Here is a 5860-nt window from a genome sequence, read left to right as displayed (position 1 = left end):
GACCACCACAGCCTCGACTTGCTGGGCTCCAGCGATCCTTCCGCCTCAGCCTTCCAAGTAGCTGGGATTACAGGCATGCACTACCACGCCCAGCTGATGTTTTGATTTATTGTAGAGATGAGGTCTCGCTGCCCAGGCGGGTCTCGAACCCGCGGGCTCAGGCAATCCACTCACCTCAGCCCCCCAAAGGCGCGGGGGTACAGGCTGAGCCACCGAGCCCGGCTGACAACAAACTTTTGAAAGACCCAGTATGTGTTGCTCTATCCACACCCAACACACTAATGCCCCCGATCCTCTCTGCTCTTGCCTGCTTCTACTACAGAGGCTGGAAATGCTCAGAGTCACTTTGTCAGTCACTTCTCCAGCTAGCAAAGCCACATGACACAATTTCATCAATAATGGGCATGTGGAAGTTGGAGCCCTGCCCTTTCCCCTTCTCCCTCTTCTGACCTAGGACACAGACATAGTGAATGGGGGTACAGCGAGCATCTGGAAACCAAGGTAGAAGGACCAAGAGAATTACAGAGATGCTGAGCTTAACGTGTCCAGGCTCCAACCCAGAGCCAGAGCGGACGTTTGTTAAGACCTTGATGAAAAGTGCCCCCACTACCCAATAGTTTGTATTTCCTATTATGTGAAGCCAATAAACACTATTGTTATGGGACTTTCTGATACAGAGGTTGGATGCAATCATACTGTTTTCAAAGGCTGATCCACGTGCTTACGTGAGTTTTCTTTTAAAAAAATAAAATTCCACAGCACATAGTAGTCACATGTATATAATATATATGTGTGTGTATATATGTATGTGTGTGTGTATATATATATATTTATTTATTTATTTATTTATTTATTTATATGATTATTTTTCCTTTGAAATCACACCAAAGACCAGATTATAACGTATGTAAAAGTACAATTTCTTGCTAAGACACAGCCCTCCAACCTACAATTTCACAGCCCCCAAACCTACAATATCACACCCTTTATTCCCTTCTATGCTTCCATTGGTATTGCCTCATTGTGGCAGGGACTATGAAGTACCACAAAATCCTACGCCACATCCTAGGGTTCAGACCTTAGGCTTCCTCCCCTTGATGTTAGCACCTGGCTAAGTCTCCACCCATAGGACCCTACTACTCAAAGACTCACAGACCAGCAGCCTTCTTATCACCTGGGAGCTTGTGAGAAATCAGAATCTTATGCCCATCCCAGACCTGCTGGAACAGAATCTGCATTTTGACAAGATCTTCAGATAATATGCATGCTCATTACAAACCTGAGAAGCCCCGCCATGAGTAATAATAATAACAGCGAGAGTTAGCTATGTTTAAAGCAGTGGATTCCCCCTCTAACACACTCCCCTTTGGGTCCTCTTTTGCCGTTGAAGAGAAAAGAGAAGAAGGTGGAGGAGGAAAAAGGCAAGAGAAGGGCAATTGCTCACTGGGGCGTGGTGAGCAGGAAGCAGCCACTGCAGGACCTGCCAGCCTTATGAAATCAGCAGACTTTCTCCATGTCCCCTACCCAGGCTAGGACTGCGACCTGGATTCCCCTCAGCCTGAGATCTCTCCTGTGGGCCTGCACATCGCAGGTGAATACTCCACCAACCCACCAGAAGCAATGGGGAAAAGAGCACATTAAACGGCTTCCTTTAGTCTTTCTGCTGCAGCAGGAAAAGGAAATCAATCACACTTTGTATCTAGAAGAAAACAGGAATGTAGGGGAGATGGGAGGCAGAAGTGGAGATGGGTAGAGCCATATAGCCACCGTGGGAATTCTCCCATGCTGGAAATGCCGCCATGAGAGAGGTCTGTTTGTGAGAGGATCTGGGGAAAGCTTGAAGCCAGGCTTGAAGCCATGGAACTGACACTTAGATGGCGGCACACCAGCTCAAGACTTCCGCGAGAAGGGAAGGCAAAGTCTGTCCCCAGACTTATGAAGGGAGGGGTTATACCTGGGAAGAAAGTCACTCTAAAGCAGAAGAGAAGCAAGGTGCCCCGGTGTAGTCCTGGAACACTGGGTTAGCGTGCCTGCTGTGAAATGTTTTTAAATCAGGCACAGGATAGCATGTCTCAACTGCCCTCCAGCTCACCCCTGGGAGTTTATGCCAGCTTTTCTTTTGTTTTAAACAGCAAAAGAAGATCAACGTGGGAGTGTGTTAGAGGGGGAATGCTTGGGCAGAGGAGTCTGCAGCTGGATGGGTACAGTTCGCTTCGGCTGAGATTCCCCCTACCTCAGGTCTGGGCAGCTAAGCAAACTGATACCTGTATCCCCTCTCAGTCAAGGCAATGAGCTAAGCTGACACAGGAAGCTCATCCTCACCCATCACCAGCTCAAACACAGGAATCCTAGATAAAATCGAACAAGCAAACAAAGTATAATCTACAGCCAAGCCAGAAAACAGTCACAGCGTAATACCGAGTGCCAGAAATGAAGGAAGAACTCAAAGCGCTGTGGAAGGTGAGAGTTCATACCAAATGGCTCAGAGAGATTTTCCATCAGATGTGCATTGTGGGGCTTCATATTTTAATCTTCTTGCGGGGACCTCAAATGCCACCCATAAATGTTTTAGACTGAGCTCACTGCATAAAGGTGAATGGGAAGACTGCCCTCAGTGGTCTACAAACACTGAGCAGAAATGTGCCACCCATCTTGGACAAAAGATGGAAAAAGTATCACCTGTGAGAAAAATGAACTTGTAATTCCACGGTGCACATAGAACACCGTGGTCTCCAGTCTCTGCTTCCCCATGTTTTTCTTGACTTGGGGTTTCTGCATGGCCCAGAAACTATTACGAATCAGGCTGGAGGAGTTCAGCTTTCCACATGTCTTAGCAAACTCCTAAGCCTCCCTAAGCCTCCCTAAGACAACAAATACAAGTTGTACAAAATACAAACAACAACTACCTGAAGACCCTGGAAAGTGAACAAAGATAGGCATGTCCTGGAGGGTGGTTGTCACTTCAAGGAGAAGAAAGGCCCAGGCAAATTTCCATTTTTGTGGCTTCTGTCCCAAGGGAAGGCCAAAGTCAGACAGCATGAAGCAGCTGCAACTCGGCTAGAAATCCTGCTGTCTTCTTGGCCTGAAGAACCATGGGACGGAGTTCAGGGCAACTGTAGCCACCATAAGTGAGAAGAGAGTTTTAGAAAAAAGAAACCCAGCAGAGAAAGATCCAAATTTTCTATATAAACTCTTCCCTGAGTCTCTGGCTACATGTGCAGGGCCATACATGTGCAAGGTTAACAACACACAGCTAGCTTGGGATACAAAGCTGAGTGGAGACTTGAGATATCCCCAAGAATCAGAGTTTATAGTATGAATACAGGTACTTGTCGACTCAAGCAAACAAAAAAATCAATACTCTTTGGAAGAATATAATAGAATTCAGAGTCTCTAAAACATAATTTTCACACTGTCCAGGCCACAATTCAAAATGATTTGACATGTATAATGTGATCCATTTTTAAGAGAAAAGGTGATCAATGGATCACCAAGGACTATCTAGGCTATCTGATCCCAAGATAGTCCAGATATTAGAATTAGCAGATAAAGATTTTAAAGCAGCTATTTTAACTATGCTCAAACACATAAAAGAAATTATGCTGAAAAGATAAATCTCAACAGAGAAACAGAAACTACACTAAAAATACAATATCTGAAATTTTAAAATGTATAAACCTAAAACGCAAAATAGAGATGACACAGGGAATCATCAGTTAACTTGAAGAGAAATCAATAGACATTATCTAAAAACAAAGAAAGAAATTGTAACACAAAGAAAACTTTAGGGATTTGTAGGGCAATATCCAAAATCAAAGACAATGGAAGCCAGAAGACAGTGGTATGTCTTTAAGGGGCTCTCACAAAAAGCTTTCTGCACAAATATCCTTCCAGAAGAAAGACAAAACATAATTTGCAGATAAAAGGAAACCACGAAAATTCATTGTCAACAGACCTGCACTAAAAAAATGGAATAAAAATGCTAAAGGAGTTCTTTAGGCTGAGGAGAAATGATACGAGATGGACATAAGGATCTTGAGGAAGACATGAAGAGTATCAGAAGCAGATCTTTTTGAAGAGGACATTGAATATTACTAGATAGAACGCAAGACCCAAAGCCTGAGGACTTGAGGTAGTCAGCCACTGCACCTAGCCTTCTGCCATCACAGTGGTTCTGGACAGCAGTCAGCGTTCCCACACTGCCCCACAGAGGTGGAAGTATCAAGTCACAGACAGAAGCGTATATCTGCTTGTATACAACGAGGAAACAAAGTATCATTACATAAGTAGCAGCACTCGGTAAATCTTGGAAGTCTCTAAATCCAATACGAAACCATAAAAGTCAACTTTGACGCAGGTTCGAGACCCGCCCGGGCAACTTGGTGAGACCTCATCTCTACAATAAATCAAAAAAATTAGCCGGGTGTGGTAGCCGGTTGTGTAGTTCCAGCTACTTGGAAGGCTGAGGCAGAAGGCTCGCTGGAGCCCAGCAGGTCGAGGCTGCGGTGGCTGGGAGCGTGCCACTGCCCTCCAGCCTGGGCAAGAGTGAGACTCCAACTCAAAAAAAAAAAAAATCAACTTTGAAAACAGAGCATAAAAAATATTTTTGAAAATGTTACTATGTACATATTTGTTGTAGAGGTGTATGCTTTCAGGGTAGTTCTCTTACAAGCCCTGTATCTCAAACGCATCTGTTAGTAGTTGTCCAGATGATAAGCAAAGCCCATACAATGATGAAAACTCATCAGTGGTCATTCTCTGCACGTCTTGCCTCATACCAAGAGGTAGTACCATCTTTAAAAAATTCACTTCATGTTCCTCAACAAGCTATTGGTTTGTCTGACATTTGTTTGTATGTTTTGATCTACCCTTTTATGTGTGTTAACACTGAATATTTTGTGCTGCATGTGAGCCTCTTTGTTTTGTGGTTAGGGATGAATTGAGTTATTAGTAAAAATAAAGCCAATCTCATAATCTTTGTTTCTCAATCAGAATGTGCTAAGTCCATGACTTCTGTACTCCAGGAAAAATAACAGCAAAAATGTAATTGTGTGCCTAGGAAGTTGAGGTGATTTATTGAAAATCTCTGCTAAAGTAACTTTTCCATGCTAGGGTGGTAATAAGAGAATTGGGTGTATATATGAAAGTTGTGGAAAGATAAGATTTAAAAAGAAATGAAACTAACTTTACTCTGTTTGCTTTTAATCATCAAAAAACTATTTTACACAGATTATAGAATATCAATTAGTCATCATCACTGATGGCAAATAGTTTAACTCTCCCCTCCCTATAGGCGTATTTTCCTCCAGGATGTGAGAGAAAAAAAAATTCTAAAGCAGTAGTCCTTATGACAGATTCTCCCAAGGGAATACTTATAGAATTGTCATTTCATTTATTGTTCCCCAAATTGAGTTTTATGCACATAATATATTTTCAAGGCTCAATTGTATTCACTTGTTCAGCAAACACTATTAAATATCTATTTTCCACCAACATGAAGAAACTTAGCTGTTAATTTTATAATATCAGGCCAGGTGCGGTGGCTCACACCTATAATCCCAGCTCTTTGAGAGGCCGAAGTGAGAGGATTGCCTGAGCCCACAGTTTCAAGACCAGCCTGGGCAACTTGACGAGACCTTATCTCTGCAATAAATCAAAAAACTAGCCAGTTGTGGTGGTGCACACCTGTGGTTCCAGCTACTTGGAAGACTGAGGCAGAAGGTTCAACTGAGCCCAGTGGTTCGAGTTTGTGGTGGCTGTGAGCATGCCACCACACTCCAGCTTGGGCAATAGAGTGAGACTCTGATCCAACACCCCCCAAAATTATAGTATTTGTGAACCATGCAGGGAAATAAGTTTT

Source organism: Carlito syrichta, unplaced genomic scaffold (genome assembly GCF_000164805.1).
Source record: "Carlito syrichta isolate Samal-C Ts95f unplaced genomic scaffold, Tarsius_syrichta-2.0.1 Scaffold315260, whole genome shotgun sequence".
Classification (NCBI taxonomy): Eukaryota; Metazoa; Chordata; class Mammalia; order Primates; family Tarsiidae; genus Carlito; species Carlito syrichta.
Note: the sequence above shows the minus strand (reverse complement) of the source record.